The 15,006-nt window shown below is 45.7% G+C and overlaps 2 long non-coding RNA genes across 2 annotated transcripts in view; one reads left to right on the top strand and one right to left on the bottom strand.

Annotated features, from left to right (window-relative positions):
• Positions 1 to 15,006, top strand: part of LOC310899571 — an 83,016-nt gene that overhangs the window by 15,550 nt on the left and 52,460 nt on the right. The window contains exon 4 of the long non-coding RNA XR_014584399.1: positions 6,173 to 6,347. This is a non-coding gene — a long non-coding RNA (uncharacterized lncRNA). The remainder of the gene's footprint in view (positions 1 to 6,172; positions 6,348 to 15,006) is intronic.
• LOC310899573 lies at positions 1,441 to 8,840 on the bottom strand. Its single transcript, XR_014584406.1, has 2 exons — positions 6,822 to 8,840; positions 1,441 to 3,740 (listed from the first exon to the last, which is right to left on the bottom strand). It is a non-coding gene; the product is annotated as an uncharacterized lncRNA (long non-coding RNA).

Here is a 15,006-nt window from a genome sequence, read left to right as displayed (position 1 = left end):
AGCAAATTTGGGTGGCAGCCTTGAAGCAAATCATTGTGGGAAAAGTTCTTCTGGTTCAGAACTGCAATCTAATAATTATGATTATTTTTTCCTACTTCCTGTTTTACAGGAAAAAAAATAAAAAATCATTCCCTGACTGCATCCTCTATGTCACTCTGGAGCTCTGTTGTGTTCTCCTTTAGTCCTCTGCTTTTTGAGTTTGAGAGATCCAATTCGTTTGTTCTCTCCTGCTGCTAAAGCCATTTTATGTCCCTCTTCAGCTGTGCCACCTTAGACTCTCGTAGTTCGAGAAGAAAAATGGGGAACAGGATGACTAAGTCTGTGAGCGGATCCAAGGTGTTACTGCATTATAAAAGTACACAGCAGCACAACTGTCTTTCCTTAACATATTCTAGCATCCTCAGGACTTTTTCAACCCCTGCAGAGCACTGTGTAGGAGGAAGAAGACTCCTGCTGCATCTGGGCTGCAGGATTTTTGGGAGGTCTTTGAGTTTTGCTTCCACAATCTGACCAGACTGCAAAGAAAGAATAGACAGAGCTTTTGGCAGCTTGGAAAACAGCGATGTCTAGGGAGGGAGAGGATTCTGCTGCAGGAAAGACACCTGCGTGAGGTTCATGAAGGGGAGGAAAAAAAAAGAAAAAAAAAGCCTCTTTGGTTTGGGTTAATGCAGTGCTGAACTCAAGAGAACACAGCCTGAATATGAATCAAAAGCTTGAGTCTACCTCAGGCTCCTCCGGAGGCCCTAAGTAAAGCTGCCATCCCAAATTGTCCTGTCTAGACTGCTGCTGCCAGAGCACAGCTTGAGCCAAAGAGCACTGTGGGACTTGGGAAAGCTTATCCCTGCTTGTTGGATCAACACCGTGGCCTGTACCTCACATGTGCATGTTGTCTCCTTCCCTGCAGCCTTAGGAACAAAGGGAACACTATCCCTCGTGCCACCTGATGCAGCTCCCCCACAAGGGGAGATAGGGGCATACATTTTTTCCAGCAGTTAAAAACCACAAAGGCTGATATTTCTCTTGCTAGAGGGTTAGATAAGCTTAAGGAACTTGTCACAGCCACCTTTATCCCCAGGCCTGAATTGTCTCTGAGATGCTCTTCACAGCTGCTGCTGGGCTGCCTTCAGTACACAAAGTGCCATTACTTTGCATCTGTCGAATCCCTCTTGGCCTTCCAAATCCTGGAGAGCGGAGAGGAAGAGGAGGGTCTCCCTTCCTGCTGAGATCTCTTTCTTTCTGCCTCCCCCCAAGTTACTATTAAACCTCCATTGTGTAAATGCCTCCTGAAAGTCAGTAATTAAAGCCAGTGGAAAAAAGCCAGAAACTGCATGAAGGCAGTTTCTGATTAGTCCTCATTACAGTGCGCAAAGGGGACAGAAACAGTCAGGAGTCTGAAATCCCAACTTACATTTGCATTTCTTTGCTTGTCAGTGAAGTGTATTTGACATGGAATTGCTGAGGCAAGCATGGCACTCTTGCCTGCTGCGTAACTAAACCCTCATGCTCAGAAGTCACAAGTAGAGCCCTCAAAAACCTGAAGGTTCGTATCAACTTGATGGCACGTGACATTTTAATCTACATATTTTGAATTACACTTATTTGCTAGTCATCTTTCAGAATGCAGGGGGCAAACATTTTAATATCTCTTTGTAAGCCTGTGGACTAGAAAGGTAGTTCTTTATCCTTTCTTTCTTTAAAATTAAAGGTGGGAAACTCATATCATTGCAGGAGTTGGAGCTGGAAAAGGGAAAGATTATACTGAGATGAAGAGCGTGTCACCATAGCTGGAGATACTGTGGGTGGTTTTACGGAGAGTGCTGGACCAAGCCCATCATTAACCTTCTGGGAAATCCACACTGTTAATTCCTCCTTCCAGTTTTGTTTCTTGAGACTTCTCTTTTCTGGTGGAAGCCTGTGTTTGCCACCCCTGAAACAGATGGCATGACGAACCTGAGGTCAAGGGGAGCCGCAATAGTCTCATGTATCCCATGATACAGTGCCTTAGTGTGTATTCACTAGATCTAGCTGTCTTGTCTGTCAGTTATGATGTATTTTTTCCTGCGGACCTAGCATCCCTTTAAGCTGCAACACTTGGACTGCTTTAAACAAGCATCACTGCTGCCATTATGATATGACCCTTCAGCCAGTACCCAGGCACCTGTCTAGGGGTCCTTCTCTGGAATAAGGGAAACTGCAACTCCATCTCCATCCCATCTGCCTTTGGGAAGGATAAAACTTTCCTAGTCATTCAGACAGCTTTCCTCCCACTCCTAACCCCTCCGAGCCCCAAAATATGAAGAGCCTGGCTTTAGATGCCCCACTGGTTTGTCTGGCACCAGTACCACATGCACAGCACTGGCACCTGGTCTGAGGGGTGCTCTCTGTCAGTCTGTGGTCAGATCCTCTTACACTGCACAGACTGCCTTAGCCAAACCTGTGACAAATTCAGTTCCTCTCTGCTGCAGACAGATTTATTAAAACCTCGGGATGGAATTAATTCTACTATTATCAGCCCTGCTCAACACACTCTACAAACGGCCTGATGGAGAAACTCAGAGTGAAAAAAGAGCCTGTGAGTTAGTTTCTGTTCAGACAGGCCAACCTGCCGTCCTGCAGAGCAAAACCTTTTTTCCATGTCCTCCTAGTCAAACCCAAGCTTCCTCACTCAGCTCAAACCTTTTATTTGTACAGTGACCTCTCACCTGGGGCTTGCCAGCCAATTTGTAAGCCCTTTAATAATGAAAATCCATTACCCTGCTTTACACATCAAAACTCACACAGGCTCCTCCCAAACCAGAGAACTCGGCAGATGAACTCTGGGTAAAAAGTACAGTCATTTATACAAACAGTGCTATTCAAGGGCATCATTTCTCTTTCTCCTCGGCAGAAGGAGAAGGTTTCTTCCCCTCCAAACCTTACAGAAGCAGGATTTATAATTAATCACAGCATTATTAGGGTTATCCAGGCACAAGATCAATGTGCTGTAGCTGCACCATGTGCTAGCAATGCAGCTGGCAAAGCCTTGCTGTGTCCCGGTGTCTCCAAGGCTGCTTCAGAGGTGTCTGGGAGATGAGGCTGGGTCAGGCTTTCCCTTGCTCCAGCATTGCACGTGGTCCTCTGCACTGCTTTGGGGCCTTTTACAGCTGCCCTAGTCTTTGTCCAGCTCTAAAGGTAACGCATGCTTTATGCACGCAGCATCTGACATGAGAAGTCTCTAATTTGAGCTGAGGATTAGCGAAGCGTTTGTGGCAAATTCTTCATGGAGGAAACAACAATAATCCAGTCTGTCTTAGAGACTGGTGCTTCCACTGTCATTTTGGAGCGGGTGGTACGAAATGGCAGTGAATCTGCATCCGTGGCAGTTCCTTGTGAGCCACAGATAACGTACGTGAGATATAATGTACTTGCCATCCAGGGGCTGGGAGAGGGGGGTCTGCCCTGCTGCAGGCAGGGCATACAGTCAGCACGCTGAGGAGCAGGAAGGAAGGGTTGTCACTGCAAACACTGGGGCTGCTCTGCATGGTCCTTCTTCGTTTTGTCGTACCACTTCAGTTGACACTGCTCATTGTGCTTGCCATAGCAAACCTGTCATCTTCTAGATCTATGTAAATTTCGGTGGTGATGAATTCAGCCGCTTCCTCTTGAAAACCTTTATTGGGTGACTTTCACACTGCCCCCACAGAGTCCTGCTCCTTGAAGTCAATGGGAAGTCTGGGTGTGGTGAAAAGTCAAGATCAGACCTGTAAATCAGATGATAAAGAGAAGTGGATCGGTAGGAAATGCTCTTGGGGATCAACATATTCCTCTCCCATAAATAAGAAGCGCAGGGAACGGCTCAGGAATAGCTTCGGTCTGACACAGAGGAGACTGTATTTCAACAACATAATGGTCTAATAGAGCTTTCTAATAGGTTCAGGACATCAAAGCACCCTGATGCTAAATAAATTGTCTTAGCCATCTAATAAAATCCTTTTCTGGAGGAGGATATGCAAATTTGTGTGGTTGCTCCAAGGATTTTTTCAGACCTCTTGTATGGTATTAGCATGTCCTGTGGCAGAGCCCAGTCCCCAGCAAATTGACATGCTGTATACTGTGTCCAGAAATGTTTGATGTGGCTCTTCAGGCTTCAGATACTCAGCCCTAGGTAACATATTCTGCTGTGTCCAAATCTTGGTGTTCTGACAGCCTCCCCTATTCACTGGCTCCTTCAGAAATACCCATGGCAGGTCACTGTGGGAATTACGTGTCACTTCTGTCCCTCTGTTTGCTGTGCTTATTTAATTAATGTTATTCCTGCTTTCTTACTGACTTTCTTCATTGTTCCAGAAGCCAATGGTACTTTGCCTGTTGTGGGTCATAAGTCAGCAAAAGGTTGTCCATGACATCATTGCAAATGCAATGAAAATGCATAGAAACGTGCCCGTGCATGCAGAGAACCCAACCAGGAGACAGAAATAGGAAAGGAATGTTCCATTTTCACCAACAGCGCTCACGTTTGTCATGCAGTTTGCTCATGTGAGCCGTGCTGGCACAAGCTGATTCTTGGGCTTTGTCCCCAGGAGGTGAGGTGGGCTTCCATTAAAAGGCAAGCTGAGAAATGCATTTCCCGTGCTCCTCCGTGTTACCATGGCCCTGCTTCTGCCACCACCTCACCTTGGGACTTTCTGTATTGCTTATGGGGCAGTGGAGCCGGGTGCCCTTTTATGAGCTGTTTCATCATGTTGCTGGAATCATGAACAACAGCGGGGCTAATAAAAGAACCTTTGAATGTTCTGCAGATGGAAGATGTCATACTGGGAAAATCAATCCACAGATCTACTCTTTGATGGAATCTAGCTGCAGGCAGATGCTTTCATGTACAGCAGCATCTTCCCAGACAGATTATTTCCTTGCTCACATTGTATACAGTAGTGCAAGTCCTGGGATAAGCAGCTTTGCACTGCAGCACTTTTATAAACACAGCTAGGGAGTTCATTTCTCATCCAAGCTGTTTCCCTGCGGTGCTGTTTTGGGAGGGATGAGGGAGAAAACAGACTGGCAGTGACCATCTGACTCAGTAAATCTGGTCCCAGGGTTAACAAGCAGTGATTCAACAGCAGATTTCAGGAGCAACCCGTTCACTGGTGTGAGCCGAATTCACCTCTCCACCCAGCCCCCAGTGCGATACACACCGATGTAAATGAGATTGAGCAAATATCTAGCATGTCCAGTTGCTCAGAAGAAAGTCAGGAAGTTGTTCTGTCAGCATTTCCATTTAGTTTCCTCAACATTTTTTAAGTTAAAAAAAAAAAAAACCTACAGCCACTTCCATTGCTAGGAGTGAAACGATAAAGATCAGATGGGAGCTCTGTTCAGACAGCTGTGCAGAAGTGGTCTGGAGTTCTCATCAGAAGATGAGACACATTGAGACATGTTGTGATACTTTCTTCTGTTACTCATTATCACATTCGCACCTAGAAACAGCACGAAACTCCCAACAGGCCAAGTGTTACATATGCCAACCTCCAAGTAACCTCCATAAACAGCAAGAAGGACATCCCTTTATATGTGCAGATGTCATATCACATGCTGAGACAATAATAAACCCAACCCTCCAACTCATTTTATTTTTATGAGCCTACATTTTGGGCAAGAGTTTCTTGTTAGTGAGATTTTGTCTGGTATCTATTTCCAGCTACTAAAACTGAAAGGAGTTCCCACCTCATCTAACCTAGCCTGCCCCAGCTACATTCTTCTAGTTGTTTTTTTTTTTTCTCTCAACACCAATAGTTGAACATTAACATCCTTCCATGAGAGAACTTCTAGACAGTGCCTGCCCAGGGGAAGCACAAGAAATTATGGCATAGTGTGAGGGTTTATCAGCTTTTTTCGTGAGGGCTGCATCTTGAAGCAGAGATTGCCTCCTAGAGCACTTACTTTCCCACCCAATTTGTATTTGTAGCTCCTTACCTTCTGTCCCTAGTTGTCCTAAACACAACCAGTGGTGACAAGAAGAGGTATATATTTATATCCAAAAGCGACATCAGAAGAATGCCTGTGTGCTCTGTCTTTGGTGTGAAAAGCAAGTGGGTTTTGTTCATTAAAAAAAAAAAAACAAACTTGTTTCTTTTCTTAGCTTTTCTTTCTCTTTTTACATCTCCTGAAGTTTCTCTCCCTGTTTTTCTGCCCTCAGCCCTGCCTGTTCTTTTCTGGAGGCTGGTTTCCACCAGGAGGTGCAACTTGGCATTACCCACAGACTGAGCGTTTGGCTCTGCTCCACATTGTGTGTGAGAGGGACCATTAAAGAAGAACAGAGAGGGTGAAATTCCACCCAAGTCATTTTCGTTCTTCCAGCCCCAAATTCCCACGTAAGTATTGCTAAAATTTAAACCAGGTATTACTATTTGGCAACTTCAGCCAAAGGGTACAGCACTATATATAGAATAGACTCTCTGTCTTTCCTTTCCTGTGTAGAACTTCAGTGACTTTCTCGTAGCAATTTGGTCTCTTTATTGTTCTGCTGTTTGTTCTTCCAAAGTGCAGAAAGGTTGTTTCACTTCAGAACTCAGAGTTAATGGCAGACAAGAGGAAGTGGGTGTGAAACAGTTTATATACGCACAGTGAAAACCTGGTGCCCTTTCTATTTATAGCTCTACTTGAACTTTCATTCATTCAGTTGCTATTTTGGTACAACAAACATCTCTTGGGGAAAGTACGTTAGCAGTGTGCCAGTGAGCAAAAGCAAAAACACATCGTTCATGCAGACAAATACTTAATAGCCCTAGAAACCACTGCCATTCCCAGAAAGCATATATAACCAGTGATACCAAGATGAAGCTTACCTTGTACATTCATTCAGCTAATAAGCAGAGTAAAGTTTTGAGGTAAATCCAAACCTTCTTACCAATTTCATATCTTTTTATTAAATTTTAAATCAAGGGAAATGTTAGTATTTTTATTCTCAGTGGAGCAGATTTTTCTGGTAAAACGAATACCCTTGGTCACTTCTGCCTTTCAGGCAGAGAGATGGCTAACCAGCATTAAAAGCTTCAGATGGGGTTTTTAACCTTGGTCTAGGGGGTTTCCTTAGACGTTCAGCATCTCACACCTGCCTGTTACAGTGCAGCCAGGGTCAGCGTGGAGTTCAGATCGCAGGGCAAGTCCACGGTGATAAGGCAGGTCTGACATCAGGCTGAGAAGGCAGCCTGCAGGTTGGCGTCAGTGCCCAGACCAGCGAAGATTATTGCTTAACTTCTAACGTAGCTAAATTGAGATACCGTAATTTAATTCCCATGGATAACACAAAGCAGAAAAGCGTGGGTTTCCAGTGGCCCATAGCTTCTTCCCAACAGAAAGACCCAACCAACTTCATGCCTACAAGGTCTGTCACACTGCTTCTTGGGCCAGGAGTACACACAAGTGTGAGCTGACTATCTCCAGCTGTGCCTGACTGCTCAGCCCAAATGACCAAGCACCCATCTGCAGCTGTGTGAAATAGGAGTAGTGTCTTGAAACAAAGCTCTCAATCACTGTTACCCAGACCTATGCTCTAGTAGCCTCCTTGACACTTCTAAAAGTAAGGGATTGTCCCAGTACCGTGGCTGGCAATGGTGGAACAGTGAAAGAGGGGAATGGTAGGAAGTCGGTGACTCTATAGATAAGCTCTCAGCTGTAGGTAGCGTCAACTGCATTTCCATCTCATGTGTTGCAGGAGGCTTGAGAGAAATTCTGGTAACTTTCTTTGCCAGCAGGTATGACATGATCTTGGGTAGAACTGCTGATAAAAGGGGTTCAGTCTGTGTGAGATATGCCAGACAGGAGTCACTCTGAATAAGCTCTAGCTATAGCCATACTGCATGTGCAGGTGTGGTTGTAAAAGGGAAGGTCAGAGTTCTGCAGCAGGTGGGCTGGTATGAATATTTGCATCCCAATATCCTGTGTACTACATCATTAGTAGGTGGAAATTAGTCTCTGTGCACATACGATTTTCTCTGGTTAGAGCTTCAATATTTTTCAGAGGCTGAAGTCTGTTTAAGTGCTAGACATTTCTTCAGAGAGAGAAGATGGATGATTTTGGGTGAAGGCGAAATCCCACCTTAGCACTACTGCTGGGTGCAGTGCCTAACGATGGTGCCTAATGATGGTGCTGTCCCTGGAGTAAATGGAGAGTTTGCTTGTTGGATCCACTACACGTAAGGGTCTCCCTGATTGGTTATGTTGGGAATCCCTGGCTGTACTACAGCCAAACTTGCAATTAACACCTTCCTCCACATTTTTGGCACTTAGCCATTATAGTCATAATGTCTTAGATAATTCCTTTGCTCTCCCATTATCTATTGATAGGTGATATTTTTAAGGAACCCAGAGCTGTTTGCACCCACCAATACACACCTTCTTACATACAAAATGCCCTTCCATTGAACACTGTTGTGTACTTCACTGAGATGCGGCTGCTCAACAGACAAGGCTTTCTCTAGAGGAACAGGCTGGGCCATTGTCTTCATCTGAAGAAAATTTGTGGCAGAAAAATCTGGACGTGGTCTGGTGTGGCTCATAATTCAAGGCCTTAGCAAAGCACGTGTAAACAGCCAGGATGAAGGTTACACTGCCTGTACTCTTATGAACTTTGAATGCCTGGCTTTGCAACCTCAGTAACATTGCAAAGCAAGCTGGGAGAGGGAACTGTACATGTGCCATGTCACTAGGGTTTGAGGCAAGTGTTTGCAGAGAACCGTTCGCTAGACTGTACCAGGGCAGTCTGAACCCTGCTGACTTTATTGAGACATGGAGAGTCTTGGCATTAGTCACTTAGTGCATGACAAGTTACAGATACATTTGGAATGAGGACATTAGACAGCCAGGTCCAGGTACTCAAAGATCCTTTTCTTCCAACAAGAATTAAGGGTCTTACTATTTCTGAGGGTCTGGCCCATCTCCCATAATTTGGAGAGACCCAGCAATGTTCTAATATAACCTCATGTAGCAAGCCACAGGAGCTTCCCATATATTTTTTTGTATCTCTAGGTTACAGCAGAGCTATTAGAAAGGCTAAAAATAAACAAAGAGGGACAGATCAATAAAAGATAGCTTTCTTAATTCATCGCCTTTACTGTCTCTTCCTTGGAGCACAGAGAAGTCACTAGAAAATCACGTTCCAGGATCAGGAATGAAGGGTTTGATTCATTGCTAATAAAGGGTAGAAAACCAGGAGTTGCAGGCCAGCTTACAGGTTGAGGGAGTCCTTAATGCTTCTGGGATATGTTCTAGCATCTGTTGCAAGCACCTTTCTTTCCTGTGGGAGAGGCATTCCTTGCCGTGTTTTCTCTCTCATTTAATCCTCCCTACTCATACCTCTACTCGCAGGCCTTGGTTGCATTAATCACTTTAATCAGTGTTGTAGCCGGGTTAGGAACCTAATTGTAACACAAGACACACTGATGGCTACCAAAGGTCTCCCTGTAGCTAAGGAAAAAAACATTTACTTGAAATGTGAACACCCCTTCTGTTTAAACATGGTGTTTTTTCAACTCAAGGTTTTGTAGGATGTGTACTGGGCCTGTTGTATTAGCACCGGACTGTTCGTTTTGGTCGTAGTCCCAAAACTTAACAGGGTTCCTCTGGGGTGAGGGTTTGGGTGCCCCTTCACCCAGCACCTATCCCCAACTTCTACCCACCAGGTATTTCATTGCATCTTGCATTTTCAAAATGATATCTTCACCTCAGCTTTCATGAGGAGGAATGAACATCGAGCAATTCCCCTTGTCTCCTTCCCCCTCCTAACCCGTAACTTCTGGCTACAACTGCCAACATCTGCTAGGCAATGAATTAATTGTCTAGATTCTTTTCTTCTGGTTATGGACATAGTAGAAGAATTCTTGGCCCGTCCCTGGCAGATACTGAGGACACACACAACATTATGTTTGATTCAAGCTTTGTGGTGCTTTATAGATGGAGGTTGAATGTACTCTGTGATTTTACGGCCGAGAGGAGACACTTTCCATGTAATGTAGGGATGGTCACCCAGTTGTTATACAGGAGAATAACAGTGTGGAGCCACTTGTCTCAGTTCTCAGAAAACTGAGAACCCGTTACTTCGACCTCCTCTAATTGCATGTGAGTTTATCTGAAGAGGCAGCAGGTCTTCCATTGGATTGAATAATAAAAGGCAGAACTGCAGTGATCCTTTTCTGCAGACAGAGGTGAACAACTTTGCAAGCACTTTGTTCAACAAGCGTTGCACTTTCTCTCCGTTCTAGGGTTAAGGTCTGAGGGCAGAAGCAAACATTTAGAAGAGTATTATCCTGTGACTATAAACGAAGATGTGTGTATCGATACTGACATCTCCTATGGCTTGAGCAATCCTGGACGTGGGGCGAGGTCATTCACACTTTCATGTGCTAGCCAGCGAGTTGAATTCTCACACCCTTATCTATTATACTGGCTAAGGCGTCGCTCTGTTTTCTCTTCTATCTGCATAACCACGTGTTGAGCAACTGGAATGTCATTCCAGAAATTCTGACTGGCTTGGGTGTGTGCTCCTCGCAGGAATTACTTCTGGGAATCTCTCAGAAGGGCCAAACAATATGGTTTCCAAAAATTATGCTACTGTACAGCATGCATTTAAATGAATTGCATAATTTGGCCAAACATAATCCCTCTATTGTAGAGTAGCAGACACCTCTGCCTGCTATTTCAAAAGGTGATCCAGGTGATCCTAGGAGCTGTGTGCTATTTACATACTTACAATGTTTATTTATAGTGTGTATATGTGCCAGAAGGGAATTAGGGTTTATTTAATATTTTCCATTGTTTCAAAGTCATAGCAGCACTCGTCAGACTCCCACAGCCCCATGTCTTCATAATTCAGCCCATCATTCATTTCACTCAGCTACATTCAGGACACAGTCCCTGATGGAAGTGGCACCGCAGCAGGCAGGGATGTTGACAACAGGAGCAGCCTTCAACATAGTTAAGTGCTGCTTTCTGTGGCTGGCGACAAAGCCCTGGCACCTAGAGCAAAAGACTGCCTCACTGTGAACAAGTGGACTTGGCATGCAGGAAATATTGGTGAGCCAGGGACCTGTCTTCCTGTTGAACCCAGATCTCTCTGGGTATACATGTAGGGGAATCCCCCACCAAGGGGTGGTGCAGGGCAGTCGCCAGCCAGAGGCAGAGGGATTGTACTCCAGCAGGCAGAGTGAGCCTCACATCCTTCCTGGGCACCACGGTGGTGGCAGGAGCCCCCAGAACTGGCAGAAGCAGCCAGAAGCTTAGGAATAGATTTAAACAGCTGTTGCCTGTGTTGCTGCTACAAAACACGGACCATTTGCATCAGTGTCTGAAGGCTGCATCTCACTTGCTCATCATTTATGCTGTTTACAAGCTGGCCAGCACTTTGGCTTTCACCTGAAGCAAGTCAGCTCGCTCTCCAGGGAGGAAAACTCAACTTGTCCAAGTGAGAACCGGTCACATACAAGCTCCATCCTTACTGACAGTGTGGCAATTGGAATAGCAAAGTCCACCACAAGAAGAAACCACAAGACACACAGATGTAGCTCAGAAAAAAGTAATGAAGGATTTTTCCCTTTTTTTCTCCTGATGGCTTCCTTTTTCATGTCTTTTTTTTTTTCTGGTACTTTAAAGAAATCCAGGGAAATCTGACAAAGCAGCCAAGTTGAGTGGCACTCAAAGGAAAACAAAGCTGAAAGCACTTTGGGTGCCTGTCACTAAATTGCAAGGGTCCCTTTGCACGCTGGCAGCTCAAGGGCCAGGGCAGAGAAGCATCTCCTGAGGGAAACATTCTGCCCACTTCCACTGGCAGGGAGCAGACAGCAGAGGGCTGTTGTCTGTTCATGGCAACATAGAAACTAAGGGCTCAGTCTAGCTTGTATATACAGAGCTTCATCGCATGCTACCTGATAGCCCTAGCTGTCAGCTGGCATTATGGTTTTAATATGGTCCAAAGCTCGGTTACCTAAAGACAATCAGGAGCTTTTAAAGGAGCTACAACAAAATAGATGAGAAATGGGCCCTGGAAGGATTCTGTGATTCTCTTGAACTGAATTCCCTCCCTCCAGTGGGCACTTGGCCTTCCAGAGGTCTCCTGAGCTCTTGCATGGGGAGAACAGTGACAGGGCAAGCTCATACTCCTTCCACGCCGTGGCCGTTCGTGCAGCGGTTCAGTGGGGGATTATGCTAGAGGCATGGCTTTGCGACCCCTTGAAACACGGCCCCCTTCAGAGCATTTGCAGTCAGAGATAAATTCGGCTGTGACAATAAGGAATGCTGCTCATTTTCAAACTTTGGCTGGCAGTTGTACCTTATGCAGTTGGGATATATTCTTAGCTTACTGTTCTACCACATTTAGCTGTGCGTTATGCAACTGCTATTAGCATTAATGAGTTGCAAGGCTACTCTGCTGATACTGTTCCTAGAAACAGTCTGCCTGGGAAAGCACTCTTTTGGGCTAGTTAGGGGAGTTGCAGGGAGTGGAGGGGACCAGCATACTTTGGTGCTTGATAAGGTGCCTTGATCCAGATCTAGCCGTGGGTCTGCTCTTCCGCTGTGAATTTCAAAAATCAGAAAAAAAATACCTCTGTATGCTGATGCTGCCTCTGTCCAGGGTCAAATTTGGATTCTGGTTAGGAATAATGTCTCCCAAACACTGATGAGTTTGATATCGAGCCTGAGGTGTATCTAGGGTGGCAATTTAAAAGCAACTGTTTAAAACCTACAAGCTAAGGAGCAAAATAAAACTTCACCCCCAGACCACGAGGATAACCTGCTGTGGAAATCCCATTTAATCTTTATTTTGAGTAAGATGAAAGTAACTTTTAAATGTTAACATTTTTAGTACTGGTGTGCAGAAGTTACACTTTGTGCCTCAAAAGAAAGATCTGCAGGGGCCCCGAGTGTATCTTATACATCTCGAATAGATCACTGATGTCAAGAAACTAGCACAGATTTCTAATGACTGAACTTCTTATTTGTTTTTTGGGGGTAGCAAAGTAAAACCCATTTTTCTGAAACTGTTCTGGCAGAACTGAAACAGGTCCCAGATTTGTATGTTCTCTCCAAAGGCTGCGCTTGCTCTCAGCGAGGACTATTTGCATGTCCAGACTAGGCAGTGGTGCAGCCGTGTACTTAGCTGCACAAACCGGTACTGATTTTGCTTGTGCAAAATGCAAACACCCTCAATTACCTGTAGAAAATCCTCGCCAAGGCTTGAGATTTCTGATCTGCTTGGATGTGGCACTTCCTATCATGTGCCCTGGCAGCTGTGCAGGTCTTCATTTGGAGCAAAGCCTGGAGGAAGACAAGGCGAAGATGGTAGTTCTAGTTGAAAGGCAAACGGATCAAAGGCAGGCGATTAACATCAGCGCCTCTCATCAGGACAGAGTCTGAGTTCAGCCTTCCCGCGCATCGCACCCGAAAGCCTGGTCACTCCTTTGTTTGCCTGAAAGCGTCTTGGGTACGGGGCAGCCTGTGCATGGGTCACACATCAAATAAGCGCAGGCAGGAGCCCAGACCAAACACGTGGCTGGGACCAGCGAGATGCGACGGCAGATACCTGCAGCGCTCTCGGCCAAACACGAGACCTGAAAGACTGGTGGGAGGCAGACAGGTAACCAGAGAATAAAAGCTGGGGTTCTTGAGCACGTAAACAATAGAAACCACAGAACAACCACACTTGCTCTCTAAAATGGCACTGCACTCACGGGGCCAAACAGCTGGCCAGCTGCTCAGGCTTGAAAGACAGCGACTGAAACCTGTACCAGCCTCTCATTTGCTGCCTCATGCCTAAAAGCCACAACATCCTCAAAGCTGTCACAGTGATGCTGAGGGGAAAATTGTCCCTTTGTATCTCTGTTGTCTGCTTTCATGTGTGGAGATACTGCATGACAGGCTGCAGTGCTGAGCCTAATGCTGATCTATGGATATAGATCAGGAAGAGCTTGGCTAAAGTAAACAATTATTCCCAAGTGAACTGGGAATGAGGAAGAAGTCTGCAGACTTCATGCACACGTTCTCACGCTGTTTTGCAAGCCTGAGCAATCCTGTTTTCCATAGCCAGGCTGCAGGAGCACGTTCAGCTCTCTTCACGTAGCTTTGTCTGCAGCACCCAAGTCCCCCGTGCTACTCTGGGATGTTCATAGACATGTAAGGGCTGAGAGATACCTGGGGGATTTCCTGAAGCACTGGAGCAGGTTAGGCACCTCGGGCTTGATGTCTGTCTGCCACATCAGTGCTGTAGTAGATGGTGCTTACAGGAGACTCCACAGCTTCTTGCCTGTTCCCTTTGGGTCAGGAGAAACATCTTCAAAAAGCCGTGCCTTAAGCTTGTCACCCCAGGCCTGCCTTTCTCCAGTTACCTCCTTTAGGCCCCACAGGGATTATAACATTTTTCAGGTAGAGATTTAGCTGCTTATTATAAACACATAAACAGGGTGCTCTGGTGTTAACCAGGTTCTGCTGCCATCGGTGTCACCAACAAACAGCTTTGCTTTAGGGGGAGCATGGAGGGGATCCCGCTCTTCACCACTTGAGAAAGTGCACCTAGCCCTTGTGCATCCCTAGGGTGCAGTGCCAGGGATCAGGCCGCCCTTTCAGCTGTTAGCTCTGGCACTCGGTACACCATACTGCTGTCCCCATATCTTCGTAGCATCCACTTGGTGCCCTAAATGAGCTGCCAGAAGAGGAGACATTGGGTCTCAGCAGGATGTCTCTGTTAGGAGAAAGGCAGTTGGCTCACCCAGAAGGGAGTTCATTGCACGTCAGGTAACTGCTCAAGGATGGTAGGCTGGACTTGGGGGAGATGGACATCCCCAAAAGAGAGATTGCTGTGTACACAGAGGAGGCTGTGGGCTTTCCACAAGACTCTTTTCCTGAGATGTGCAGCACAGCACTCACAGTTCACAAGTGTTCACAGTTTAGAAATGCTCTTGTGTATGAATATTGCAAGAGAGAAAAAAAAAGGAGGACGCTGAAAATGGACAAAAGTCTTTCATAGGGCTGGACACATTTCAA

Source organism: Anser anser (genome assembly GCF_964211835.1).
Source record: "Anser anser genome assembly, chromosome: 4".
NCBI classification, from domain to species: Eukaryota; Metazoa; Chordata; class Aves; order Anseriformes; family Anatidae; genus Anser; species Anser anser.
The sequence above is the reverse complement of the archived record's forward strand: the minus strand, read 5'-3'. Positions and strand labels throughout refer to the sequence as shown.